Below are 14944 nucleotides of genomic sequence, written 5' to 3' on the forward strand. Positions count from 1 at the left end.
ACTCAGACTCAAAGTAAAATGCTTTAGACCGTGTAACATTTTACATTTCATTTAAATTGCAGCTTTACTTCTGAACTCAAGATTTCTCTTTTCCTTTGATTCTTGCTCCCAAAATCCTCCCTCAATCTCTCTCTCCCCTCCTTCACTCCACCTTCCATCCCACACAGCACAAGCAATCATGGAACTCAGTTGATGATATAAAGACAAAATTTGATTAAATATGGATGGCCTTTTAAATCACTATCAACAAGAACTGTTTAATTAAATGTTTTACCAAAATGAATAACATTTAAAATATTGATAACTTATAGATAATTCCACTCTAAAACACAATTTTAGTGGTTTGGAATTTTTGCTCTGTTTTTTGTATTTTTTATACAATAAAATTAAATTCTTTCACAGCTCACTGCAGTGCTAAACTTTGCTGTGCGTATGACCTCTGATCTTGAGGCAGGCATTGTCTCTGTTGAGAGGATTAAGGAGTACACAGAAGTTCCTCAGGTAATTATATTTTTTATATATTAATCTTTTGAAGATTACATTTAAATACAGGACTCATTATTAAAATATAGGTCACATGTCTCAACAGGACTCATGTTTTATAATATTGCTGAAGTACTAAAACAGTCAAAATATTCCCTCGTGTAGTAAAACTATCCCTCTACTGACCAGTTTTGAAGAAATAAAAACATTTTCTCATATATGTTTCTGTATGTGTATCACATCTTTTTCCAAATAAAAATTTTGTTGTTTTAAATGGTATTGTGCATAAGAAGTAAAAGATAAATATGTTAGTTGCTAATTTGCTATACTCTTTCCCTTTACATTTCCATCTGGACTGTCTCAGTAATTACACAGATTGCATATTTTTCTGTTGGTTTCATTCTTGCTATTCATCCAATTCTGTACATCTTGTTTTCATTATTTTAGTTAATACGAGGAGATACAAATGTACCATCCTAATGTAAAGACTGAACAATAACTGTGTACAGTCCAGTTTTTACAATGAACTTGAAATAAGAAATGGTGGAGAGTAAGATTTTGGGATGTAATGTATTACAGGGTTTGTACAAGGCTTTCTGTAACAATAAACTCAAGGCTTAGTAGTAAAGTAAGTACGGTAGCCTTTAATAGTTGGTTAACCCATTGACATATTAATACTTCTAGACCTGATGTCCATAGACAAATTTAATTTAAACTGTCAAAGAAGGCATAGAAGATTGAAGGAAGAATCTTGGAGCATTGGAAAAAGATTTTAATTTACTATCACTGGTAAATGAATACAAAATTTCCAATATTAGTTTTATAATGTATGTTATTTTAAAAGATAAATCTTGGAAATTTTCAAACTGGCCTAGATAAAAATATGTACGAGGGCTGTTCAGAAAGTAACCTCCGGTCGATTGAAAAAAATACACCAAGTTAAGTAAAAATATTTTAATATATACATCTTACAACTACATCTTTGCACTATTTTTCGACATAGTCTCCATCACGATTGAGGCACTTATCGTATCTCTTCACAAGCTTTGAAATTCCTTCTGCATAAAAATCACCCGCCTGTGCCTTGAGCCAGCCTGTGACCGCATCTTTGAGCTCTTCGTCGTCATCAAACCGCTGGGACCCGAGCCATTTCTTCATATGCATGAAGAGGTGATAGTCGCTTGGCACCAGATCTGGGCTGTAAGGTGGATGGTTGAAAACGTCCCACTTGAAGGACTTAAGAAGGGCTGTTGTTCTGCAAGCAGAGTGAGGACGGGCGTTATCGTGCAAAAAAACGATACCGGAAGTCAGCATACCACGGCGTTTGTTCTGTATAGCCCGTCGTAATGTTTTTAGTGTTTCACAGTACACGTCTTGATTAATGGTCGTCCCACGTTCCATGAATTCAACCAACAACACCCCTTTGGCATCCCAAAACACCGTTGCCATCAGTTTTCTGGCAGAAAAATCTTGCCGGGCTTTTTTTGGTTTGGTAGGCGAATCTGAATGTGCCCACATCTTTGATTGTTCTTTTGTCTCAGGGTTTACGTACTTAATCCAGGTTTCGTCACCGGTCACGATTCTGTTTAACAATGATTCTCCTTCGTCCGCATAACGTGACAGAAAGTCTAATGCAGAGGCCATTCTTTGAGTTTTGTGGTGGTCGGTAAGAATTTTGGGCACCCATCGTGCACATAACTTACGGTAACCCAATCTTGCTGTCACTATCTCGTACAAAAGAGTCTTAGAAATCTGTGGAAAATCAGTAGACAACTCCGCCATTGTGAAACGTCGATTTTCACGAACTTTTGCATCAACTGTCTGAACGAGTTCGTCAGTCACCAAGGATGGTCTACCACTCCTCTCTTCATCATGAACGTTTTCTCGTCCACTTTTAAATAAACGTACCCATTCATGGACAACTCCTTCACTCATAACTTGTGGTCCGTACACGGCACAAAGCTCACGATGAATAGCTGCTGCAGAGTATCCTTTGGCTGTAAAAAACCGTATAACAGCACGCACTTCACATTTGGCGGTATTTTCTATTGCAGCACACATTTCAAACTGCCACAAAAACTAAACTAGCGCAGGTACGATGTTCACTCGACTACAGCTTGATGCCGACTGACCTGCTTAGTGCGTGAATGCACAGATGGCGCGCTACTCCCCTCCACTACCCGCACTGTGACCAACCGGAGGTTACTTTCTGAACAGCCCTCGTATAAATCATGTTTACAAACTAATTTACCAGTCTTATTCCATAAAACTTACTAACTTAACTTACTATGCACTTGACTTTATCAACATCTCTTTCAAGGATTTAAGCTCCTTGAAACTCTTAGTACTTTAAGGCAGGCTGAGAATAGAGATTAAGAAAACATGTAATCTAAATAACTCAAATAGGTCAAAACTATGTTTTGGTCATGTTTAAAAAAAATGTATCTCTATTTATCAAGGGTAACGTAATTCTATCCTAAAAGTCAGCTTGGTAATATTTGACTAGTCTAAGGAAGAGCATTTTTATGTTTAAATACCATTTGATCCTGTTTACTCTTGGTTATCAATTGGTCATTCAGTTGATATGATGTGTAGGAAGCAGCATGGGAAGTACATCCTAAACCACACCCAGGTTGGCCCAGCCAGGGTACTGTACAGTTTAAAGATTACCAAGTAAGGTATAGGGAAGGACTGGAATTGGTTCTTAGAGGCATCTCCTTTGCAGTCAATGGCGGAGAAAAGGTAAGCAACTACTACAAGCTAGTTACTTTTGGTTGGGCAGAATGAATAAAATAATAAAATTGGCTTAAATGCATGTCTTTATTAGTATTGGTTTTCTATGTGTAATAATAATAATAATAGTTACTTTGTAAATATATAGTACCCTAGTAAGTTCAGTGAAATAGTTAAAATCCCCTTTTATAATTCTGTTTGTATACAGTTTATTATATGAAAATATATTCTAAGACTGTTATTCCAGATCGGCATAGTTGGTCGCACTGGAGCCGGCAAATCCTCTCTCACTCTGTGTCTGTTCCGGATACTGGAAGCTGCTGGAGGACATATTTACATTGATGGTCTAGACATCTCCAAGATTGGACTAGGAGACCTCAGGTCCAAGCTTACCATCATTCCTCAGGTGAGAATATTACAGCTGGCGTAGTTGGTCACAGTGGGACTGATAAGTTTTCTTTCACTCTGTTTGTTTTGTATACTGGAAGCTGCTGCAAGACATATTTACATTGATGGTCTGGACATCTCCAAGATTGAATTGGGATCTCAGGTCCAAGTTTACAATCATTCTATCACAAGTGTAAGAAAAGAAAGGATGATGTAAGGTGAAATGAAAAGTTTGTTCAGTTCAATTTCCTCTTCATAAGTGATTATTATAGACAGTTACCTGTGACTGTGATTGAAGGTGACAACTTACCTTTAACTCTGAGCATATTTCATATACTAGATGCTGCTGAAATTTACATTTCTCGTGATTATCTTGGAAAGTGTTTACAAACATGTCAAACAACACACTTAAGTATTTCATTCTTGACCCTCAAGACTGTTTTAGATACTTGGGTTTTAACTAGACTGGTAGTATCAGTCAGATTTTCCCACTACCCAATGGAATCACATCAATGAGATATAGAGGTGAGTTGTAGCCTCAGTTTAAAAACCTTGTTAATGGTATTTAATTACATTTACAAAGGCACCATTTTAGTTTCTCATGTCTGACTTTTTGCTTGAATCAGCTGCCAAATAAACAGATTTTAATATATTATACTATTCTTAAATTGCTTCACTGCCAGTCTGAACAGCAAAATTAATTTATGTATCATGTAATAAAATTTAGACTCCATGTAGAGAAAAAGTAGACTCCATTTTGTGCGAAAAAAGTCACAGATTTGGAGGTGAGATCAAAGTATTTGGTTTGACTAACTCAACGGTATAAGACTTAGTGTAATGTGCAAGTAGTCCGATGGATTAATTTAATTCACATAATGTTAACCCAGGATCCAGTTCTGTTTTCTGGCTCTCTGCGTATGAACCTGGACCCATTTGAAGTGCACAGTGACACAGACCTGTGGCAAGCACTGCAACTCGCACATCTCGATGAGTTTACTCTCTCCCCACACACAGAAGCTTCACCATTTGATCACTGAGGGTGGAGAGAACCTGAGGTACATTAATATTTTCATACCTCATAATTTGAAAATATTTGTTTAAAATATTAAAGGCTTATTTTTTTTCAACAATTTATTTTGGGTCTAGTAGATAAAATATGTAGTGGTGTGGACTCGTTCTATCTAATGATAAATCTCGTTGAAAACTAGGCTCATGTTACAATAAATAAAGTTTGTATTCCAAGTATATATAAATATTTATTTTAGTTTTTTTTATGTTGGGGCTGTAAAAACAAAACTTACAAACATACATCTGTATTAGATATTGATTAATATAAATGACTTCCTTAGTTAAACTATTTTGATTAGTTTAGGTCATACAAGCAAGATTCTGTTTGAATCTAATTCTGTCATATTTGAATAGTTATATTTTTTTATAAAATAAACTACAGGTATTTCCAAATGCCAGAAAATCATACTCAAAAGTGGGGACAACAGCAGTTTTATGAGTAATAAAAAAAATTTAGATTAGGATGAGTGTGGTAGTTAAGAACTTTTTCATAGGTATAAAAAATTAAAACACAGCTATTACTTATTGTGATTGAAAAATTTATAGCTTATACTAGCAGTTGCCCATGGCTTCGCACGCAATTTCCCGTTGAAACACACAGTACACTATATTCACGTATTCTTTTTTATCACATTCTAAACATTGCTGAGATAATTGATAGTCGTTCCTTCGTGAACCTCTTGGGCACATTATGAAGGTATGAACCATATTTCCTGCCTCTATCTTTCATGGATTTTGCTAGGTGTTGATAAGTTATTCAGAACAATTAATTTATATGGATGAATCTCGATAAACTAATTAGGTTATAAAGAATCAAATTCGGTGTGTTAAAATTAATTTTCTGTCTAAGATATTTCCAGTATTATTGAGGAGTGTGCCTTCAAGAAAATGTATCAAGGAAAACCAATTTCGATCATAAAGTATCTTGTTTCGGCTCTTTTTCATTTACCTTCAATCTAACCAAATTCGATTACCTTATGTGCAAACATTTACAGATTTTGTACAATGAGTTTGTTTTCATAATAGTGTTTAATAGTATTTTCATTGCATTAGATAGTTTATTGATCATTGGTGCAATCTAAATTTAAAATTAGGCAATGACGTTTTCTATGCAACCAGCATTACACTACTGATCAAGCACTTTACAATAACAATTTTTTAAATTTTAAATGTAAACAAATGTTTCTGCCTCTTTGATGAACTTCAGCTGAAAGTATTAACAGCTGTTAAGTATCAGTTCGCTTTGTATTACGTGTCGTAACGCAGTCTGTCGGATACAATGTAAAACACTCCAACATCAACAACAGTATTTATAATTAAAAAATTAATTAAATAAAACTATTTAAATTGGACTAAATTGTGAATCTGAACCATTCTCGAATCCCCTTCAATACATACACAAAATTTCGTCAAAATCGATCCAGTTGTTTAGGAGGAGTTCAGTCACATATACGCGAACACAAGAAATATATATATATATAGAGAGACTAGCAGTTACCCGCGGCTTTGCATGCATTTTCCTGTTGAAAACTCGGACAATATATTTTTATCTATGACATAAAAACACTCATCGATAGTCACTCAAAGCTATTCCAATCTCCTGATCCATTTTAGATTTAAGTTTAAAGAACAGTGTTTTGGGGTCCTGAAGTCATAAAGTAAGTGAAACAGTTTTTATAAGATTCGTATTCCCTCCAACATTTCATGATAATTTATTGAAGTGCTCCGACGATTTCAGTAACAATAAGATTTAGCCTTTTTATCCCAATGACGAAAGTGTATCATCCAACTAAAAAGTTGCTGCGGTCAATATCAGTTTGTTCTGGTCGTTTAAGTTCACCCCCGGTCTAATCTATTTACAGTTCCACAATTGATTTTGCTGTTGCACTAACCAAAACAATAGTCTCATATGTTGGTTTCGGAGCCTATAAATAGCATTTCCATGGCATTAGATGGATTATTGATCATTGGCGCGATCAAAATTTAAAATTAGATAATAACTTCGTCTCTGCAATCTTCAATACACTACTAATCAAGCAGTTTACAGTAATTTAATAGTTACTAAAACTTCAATGTATGAGGAATAAGTTCACTTAATTGATTGAGGGCTATTACTCTTGTTTTACTCTATTATTCTTATGTTGTAGTGTTGGACAACGTCAGTTGGTATGCCTGGCTCGAGCTCTGTTGCGAAAGACACAGATTTTAATTTTAGATGAGGCTACAGCTGCAGTAGACTTAGAGACTGATGACTTGATACAGCAGACAATAACGCAGAGAGTTTAAAAAATGTACAGTGCTCATAATAGCTCACAGACTCAACACCATCATGGACTCTGACAGGTGAGTATCTGGTATACACGAGCTCCTCCCATGTGTGTTCAATGGGGCGATCATGCCAGGTGGTGAGAAAGAGTGGGGGCAGAGCCGAGCAGTACCGATAAATCCCGAACATTCCTGACAAACCCTGTACATGCGGCTGATAGCGACCTCAGTTCGGAACGGTTCTGATTTCTATTATCTTACAAATTAATGATTCGTTTTATATCCGAATTAATGAGTCGTTTTATATCCGAACATATCTGCAAAACATAGAAATTATATCGAATTAATTATATTAATATTGAACTTTCTTTATAACTCCAAAGATACTTTACAAAATGTGAGATGGTGCACAACGAATAAAATGTCATAATCTAGAATAGAATAGAAAAATTATTTATTTTCTTGAAAATATGTACAATAGTAAAATTATATAAACATCATTTATACCTTAAGCACAAAACACAAACATTGCTCCTTAGTTGTAGACACAATTGACATGAGAATAAAAATAAAACAATGTTACTTTTTGTTAAAGAAATATGAACATGTCTTTTTTTATTTTAATACAGCTAGGGTACATCAATAAACAAAATTCAAGAAAACAAAATAGGACCTCAAAAGGCAAGGAACTGCCTGTGTAGAGGCTCCAACTTTCTTAAAAAAACAAAAGAAAACAACACTCAAGCAAATGAAATTAACAAATAAATTCAAATACGATAAATCTTCCCATTTAAACTAAGCTTTAATAAAACAAATTTGAATAAAAAACACACTATATAATTTTCAAAGTCTAAAGCTAATTCAGTAGGCTACATAAAATGCCATAAATATAAATTATAACCATATCCAGTTATCTTTTTGTGATATTGGAATATATTCAAATTAATAGGACAAAAGCAACATATTATAATGTGCAGTCCTTAATTGGTAGTAAATAAATTAATAATTACTTAACCAAAAACATAATTATAGAAATATGACAAAATCAATGACAACTACCTGACTTAAATACCTAACATAGCACGTGACATCATTAATAAATACAAAATTGTCCTAATTATATTATATTACTGTACAGATTTATGATACAATTACACAAATTTATATAATTTATTGAAGTCTGCCATTGTCACTCAGAAGGCTTAAGTCTAGGCAAATCTCCAACTTTTTCTCCTCTGTGAGGCTTCTCTGCGAGGATTTTTTTTTCTTTTTCGTGGAAACATAACTCCTTTGTTTGGTAATATTGGTATTACCTGGTTGCCTTCTGTTACACTCTTCTTCCTAAAACATAAATTCGATAAATTTGACAGAATTTTCCATGGCATAGTTTTGAGCTACTATTACTTGTTTTAAATTTAATTCAATTTAAAATTTTACTACTAAACAATAAATAGTGGTTTAATTAAAACTGGTCATAAAGTGATTGGACTTAACCTTAACTGGTATCTGCGCAGTAGTGGCCATTGCCTCTAATGTAGTTAACATTTGTGTGAATAGTGTGATAAGTGTCATGTGTCGTCTGGCGTACGCGATTATAATGCTGATCTGATCTATAGTACATGGCAATTATCGAATAATTTCTAACTAATAGTAATGTAACCTACAAATTATATTTATTTGATTAAGGCAGTTGGAAAATGCAATGAACCAAATATAATGTTACGAAACAATTTTATTGGTTTACATTTTAATACAAAAGATGCAATTAAAAAACTCAACTTAATTGTTGATTTTGTGTTTGGAGACCCTGAAGATAATTCTTTAACTACTATGCTAAGTAGGGGTCTTTTTTAATCCTCCTGGATGTTTAATCCACCCTCGAATGTTTTTATAGCTACGCCACTGAATGTAACGAAGTTACTTTGTTACATTAGACTTCCTTACGTCTTTTTTGGTATTTCGATACTCCGTTGTATTGGTTTATTTGTATGTAGACAAGAGTAATTGCCTGCCATTAATTACGTTGTAAAAATCACGGTTCAATGAAAAAAGTTTAATTGCGCTGCATCCTGCAGCATCCAGCTTTGAAAATGTAATATATATATATATGTTGTTGTACCAAATTACTGAAATGTGTTTAATTCAGAGTAGAAGCTAAAAACACAGTGGTACATTTTAAGAGGCTTGTCACATTGATTGCCTGCAATTTAATTGTGCTGCATCCTGCAACATCCAGCTTTGAAAATGTAATTTAAATATATGTATACTGTACTAAACTACGGAAAGGGGTTTGAAAATACAGTGATACATTTTAATAGGTTTACCAGGTACTGAACTAAATTAAATTCAGAGGAGTACAGAGCGAGAACGCGCGGACTGCTCATTCCACTATTCTAATACGCGGGCTATCTCTAGTTGGCAGGAGGGGCCCCTCCATCCCCACTCTTTCTCACCACCTGGCATGATCGCCCCATTGAAACACACACGGGAGAAGCTCGTTCTGGTATACCTAGATTGTAGATGTCTTGGATATAAAAAACAATATGCAGAGAGTTCCAGAACTGTACAGTGCTTACAATAACTTACTGGCAAATTGACAAATTTCTGTATTTACTCTTTCTCAAGAAAAGTATTGTATCAAACATTATTTACAGGAACTAAAACAAAACTAAGTAGGTGAGAAAGTTAATCTCAAACGTGCACCCCTTGCTCTCTCAAAAGATTCTTCAAGACTGTAGATGGTTTCAGACATATGACAATTCTGCAGTCTTCTCCTCAAAACGATAGAATTACCATTTTTTATTTCAGGTGGTAGCATGTTGTACAGCCTTGCACCTACATAGGAAGGCTTCATGGTGAAAAGACTTGTTATGTGAGTGGGAAGTACAAATCATTTGTATATATAGTGTTGCAGTCATGGACATTAGAATTCTTTGACAAACCAAAACCGACAGCATAGAGGATGGTCACTACTATATATACCTATGGCACTGTCATCATCCCCAACTCTTTGAAGGTATCTGCAGCTGTCACGATGTTGCCCTCTTTTACCATTAGTATCATTTTTATAGTACTTGTTAACAGAGGAAGTTCCCAAAGAAACGAATACGTACCTTATATGGGATTGGAATAGAAAAAAAATAGGTTTTTATTGCTAGGAGATTAGTGCTGATTGCCTTGACTCTTTTTATAACAAAAAAATGAGGAGTTAAGTTTTTGACTTAGGCAGTTAAGATGGCCGTTCAAGGAGAGTCGTTTGTCTAAGACTGATCTGAACCTAAGTGATAATTGGATGTCACAGTTTGTACGTCAGGCAGTCCGGATATTTTTCTTTTGAGATGCCCCATTGTCAGTTATTTTGATTTGTCTTCATTGTGTACTAGGTAATTGTTTAGGCAATATCCATGTGCCATATTTATAGCAATGTAATTCAATATCCCCAGTGCTCCAACCGATCTGTTTGTTGTTGATGATGAGAGCAGTGTCATCAGCATACATGATTAGATGACAAAAAGCTTAAGGTATTTTCTAAGGTATTCAGTGTATAGCACAAAGCACTAGACCCAGTACTGAATCCTGAGAAATGCCTCTATTTATCTTCAGAGGTGATGACCTGGTAGTTTTTGTTAGGCTGCTCTTTAATTGCTTCAGCTCCACCATCTGCGTACAATCGTACAAGAAACTTAAAATCCAGCTCAGAGCAATGTCTGTGATTCCAAGAGAGGTCAACTTCTCATAGTCAGGCCATGATCAAGGCAATTGAAAGCCTTGCTGAGCTGACAGGTGAGTACCTGGTTTATCTTGCTACTTAGGAGTAAATGACTGATATAACAGATAATACACATAAAGTACTGGAACTGTACAATGCTCTCAATAACTCTTAGGCTGAACATCATAATGGACTCTTACAGGTGAGTGCATTTGGTATAAAATAAAAGTGAATGGCAACATCAGATCATCTGCAGAGAGTTCTGGATCTCGCAGTTTTCACAGTTGCCAACAGCATGATGACAAAAAGCTCTCACAACAGACACAATACTCCTCTACATTCAGACACTTCCGTTCCTCTTTGCAAGTAATGCCAGCAGTGTTGATTATCCATCACAACAGACAGATAATGATTTGCAAATATGTTTTGCTGGCAGAAATGATTCATTGGTCTTTAGTTTGGGCATAAGGAAGATTTTACCCCACGTTATGTTGCTGGATTGGTCACGGTGTAGTTTAATTCTATTTGGGGTACTATCTAGGCAGGCCAAGAAACCTGTAACGTCATTGATTTACAAACTTTCTGGAAGTAGTGGGACACGAACATGACTTTGAAGAGTTTTGTGTGTAAATAAATCTCCAATAAAAAAATTGTTCTGTGGGAAAATATAAGGTGTTGTTGTTAAGCACCCTTCTCAAAATATCGTGCCTGTGTTACGATTCCCTACCATCCTTCCTGCTTGGTAATTTTCTACACAATATTTAGGTTTTGTTTCATCTTTAAGATGACATATTACGTTAAAAGGTGCTTGAATAGTTTTCATAAACATTGCGATATGTTTTACTTTTTTAGCTAATTAGTGACACAGCTAATCTCAGCAGATTCAATTATCGAATCTCGGCAATCATTTCTCTGGTCTGAATCTGTTTTGAAGTTTAAGTGGCTCCAGAAGATTGAAGTTATTACATGTCACTATTATAAATATAGCACATGAAGGAGTTAGTTAAAACTTTTAATTACATGATTGTGTAACTTAAGAACAGTAGGAAACACCATATATAAAAATTATAATAATCAAATTATGTTGAAAGAAGATAGTGTGTAGTTTAAATTTAGTAGAAGAAAATATTTTATAATAAATTGTCCATAATTTGTAACCTATACTAATTTATATGTGAAGTTTATTAAATAGCATCAATATAATGATTTAATATATACATTTATTGCTTTAGGGTGATTGTGTTGGATGAAGGAAAAGTTAAAGAGTTTGACTCACCTACACATCTACTGAAGCAGCCAGAATCAATCTTTTATGGAATGGCTAAAGATTCTGGTCTCATATAATAGAATATTTCTTTTAGTAAATAATTATTTTATTATTTCGTTAAGCTATTTAAGAAATGTATTGGCTGGTGTTGATATCACTTGTGATTATGTCTTGTATGGATATCCAAGTCCTGTGCTATTGCTGCAAATGATAGTAAGAAGGAATCTCAATCCTAAATTTATCAATTTTACAATAAGCGTTTTGTTATGTTATACATACATTTTTATACTGTGGCTTGTTCATGAAAACATTTTCTCTGTATTTTAGTAAAAGTGAAGTGTAAAAGACAACAAAAATCACTGTTCTGAAAAGTAATATCATAGTCATAAAATTGATTCTTTTTTCCACATCAACATGTGAAGAGAATAGCCTCAATAGCACCAGAACACAATTATGCTTTTATTTGGACTCATTTTCAGTTTATATTGCACAAAAGCCCTCCCACTAGTAATTTCTTAAAACTAAAAATAGAAAGATACAATAGTTAAGGCCATTTTAACAATCTATTGTGTCCACGTCGATGTAGATGGAGCTGTTGGTTGCGCTAAATTAAAACACAAAGACATTAGAAAAATCACCTTATTTGAAATTCAAGACCTGTCCTAATGCAATTTGTAATATACTCATCATCATATGTTGACATTGTAGTAATGTCCTCTGAACTGATCGAAACTATTCATGTTTAATGATTTTTTTTGTTTTCACAATCTCCACTAGATGCTAAAAATTTTAAAAATAGTTATAAAAATAAATTACATAAAAAATTAATTGAAAAAGGCAAACGAATAATCTGTTGATTTATTATGTTAATATAATGGTCTAATCAAAAATATACTGTTGTCTTTTAGAAATTTTTCATTTCATTTCATCTTTTTCCTATTTCTAAAATATTACAACCTGCAATGACTCCCACCCCTTAGTTTTTGATTACTGGGTAAGCTTCGGGAACTGTTTTTTGACTGCAATAAAAACCTTACAGTAAAATAATGATTAATATATTTAATAGATTGTCATGACCTAAGTGCTTGTTTTTGAAGTGCGAGTAACATAGTAGAAACAATGTTCCGTGTACCCCTCTCTCTAAAAAGAAAAAAGCTCTTTTGGTTTGTACACAGGTAAACTTTCTTAGGCTCCTACCAGAAACGCTCAGCATGAAAAAACACAGTTATGTCGAGTATTCTCAATTCATATTTTCAACATTATATTCTTGGGGGCCAAGATCCCTTTCATTTGAAAAGTATTCCGCCATACCTCCCAGACTAAGAAAACCAAGCACCTGTCATGACTGATAGAATTATCTGTTACAAACTCTATATGAATTGAAAAATTAATAAGCATCCCATTGGTAAATTATATTATACTTTTCTTCAACTTTTAGCAGTTTACAGTCAATTGAAAACAAATAATCTTAAGTAAGATAAGATAGTTCTTCAGTTATGAATTATTTTGATTATTGTGATTGTAAACACTAAATGGTGAAGTTTAAAGAATCATATAATAAATTAATATGGGGTTTTATAAAATAGTGTTATTGATTTGGCCACTGGAATGATTTTATCAATAAACCTCTTCCCATTCTTAACCTTTTGCCAATGTTCTCAATTAGAAGCAGATTGGCCCTCTTGAGAGATTCCCTCCTTGATGACTTTAAGTTTTATAAAACTTACTGATACATGGACAATGATGCCTTCGTCGTTCCAAAAACTTGCAGTTTAAGCAAATTAAAAAGGTAATTGTTTAAATTGTTGTTTACCTATTTTATTTACTGAAGCTGTCAGAACAACCAAAGCGACATAGTGGCTCAGCTAAACTATACTAGCTTTTTAAACTGTATAATAAAATAATGTACCTAAGTGAAAGGGGTAACTTTTTTAATCATCTGAAATTCTACTCCCGAAGACACAGGACTGAAGTTGTTTAGTGTTTTTATAAAGCATCATCAGGAAATTTTACTGTTTTAATGGACAAACTTAAAAGAGTCTTTTCAAGTATAGGAAAGATGTGGGTGTAATCAAAATTAAATTGTTATTGCCACCGAATTTAGTTTAAATTATTCTATCAACAAGATGCAGAATGAGGTTCTGGAAAGTTTTTAGTGAATTGAACAGTTTTGGACTCCACATAGCTAATCCATGAATGGTCAGTAGGAGGCCTAGTTGGTACTAGAAATGATGACTATTAAGTCACTTATTAATTCTGACATGATGGACCGACCACCCATTAGAGAAATACAAAAATTTCCCTGTCACAAGCCCAGGCTGTTGAAGGTGCTGTCAAAACATTGTGACAGATTGCCTCGAACAAAGTGATGTGAAATGAAGCTAGAGATGGCTTCATCCGAGCAACGCTGGAAGTCTAAGATCTGTTATGCCCACACTTCTTCCAAGAAATCAGACTTCTAATGTTTTAAGTATTATACCGAAAGATTTAAAAAGATAAATGAAAACACAGTGAAAAATACTTAACTATGTAATATGTTTGTAAAATAAAAAATGTATGACATCTTAGTAAATCTTATAGGAAATACCTACACTCAACAATTAGATGGTTGGTATGGTAGGGTGTGGGTGGAACTTGAAGTTGCAAACACCTCCATGTGGTGATTTCTGGGTCATTTTTGTTTCTGCAAAATGGGCGTATAATAGTTGCACAGAAGATAATTGCTGTTATTTCCTAAGGTAAATTGTCGTGGGTTCATGAAACATTTAACAATTTGATTATTTTAGAAATTTATTTGGGTTAATTAAACCATAAACAAAACACGGCAAACTAAAGCGTGCTTATTTCTTAAAGCATTGAATAGTAAGAAAAAAAATACAAAATATAGACAGATTTTCACAAATGTTTATAAAATTCCCAAGTTCAATTCATGACCAAAAGATGTTAACAAGATTTTAGTATTTATTTTTTTTTTATCACTTTTTATTCTCAAACGCAATTGGCAACTTTGCCGAACTAAAGTGTTTATAAAA

General features: G+C 33.9%; 1 pseudogene; it reads left to right on the plus strand.

Annotated features, from left to right (window-relative positions):
* LOC124371895 overlaps window positions 1-12061 on the plus strand; it is a 53941-nt pseudogene extending 41880 nt beyond the window's left edge.
* The last annotated feature ends 2883 nt before the right edge of the window (window positions 12062-14944 follow it).

The sequence above is a fragment of the Homalodisca vitripennis genome, unplaced genomic scaffold, assembly GCF_021130785.1.
Source record: "Homalodisca vitripennis isolate AUS2020 unplaced genomic scaffold, UT_GWSS_2.1 ScUCBcl_2232;HRSCAF=6776, whole genome shotgun sequence".
Taxonomy (NCBI): Eukaryota; Metazoa; Arthropoda; class Insecta; order Hemiptera; family Cicadellidae; genus Homalodisca; species Homalodisca vitripennis.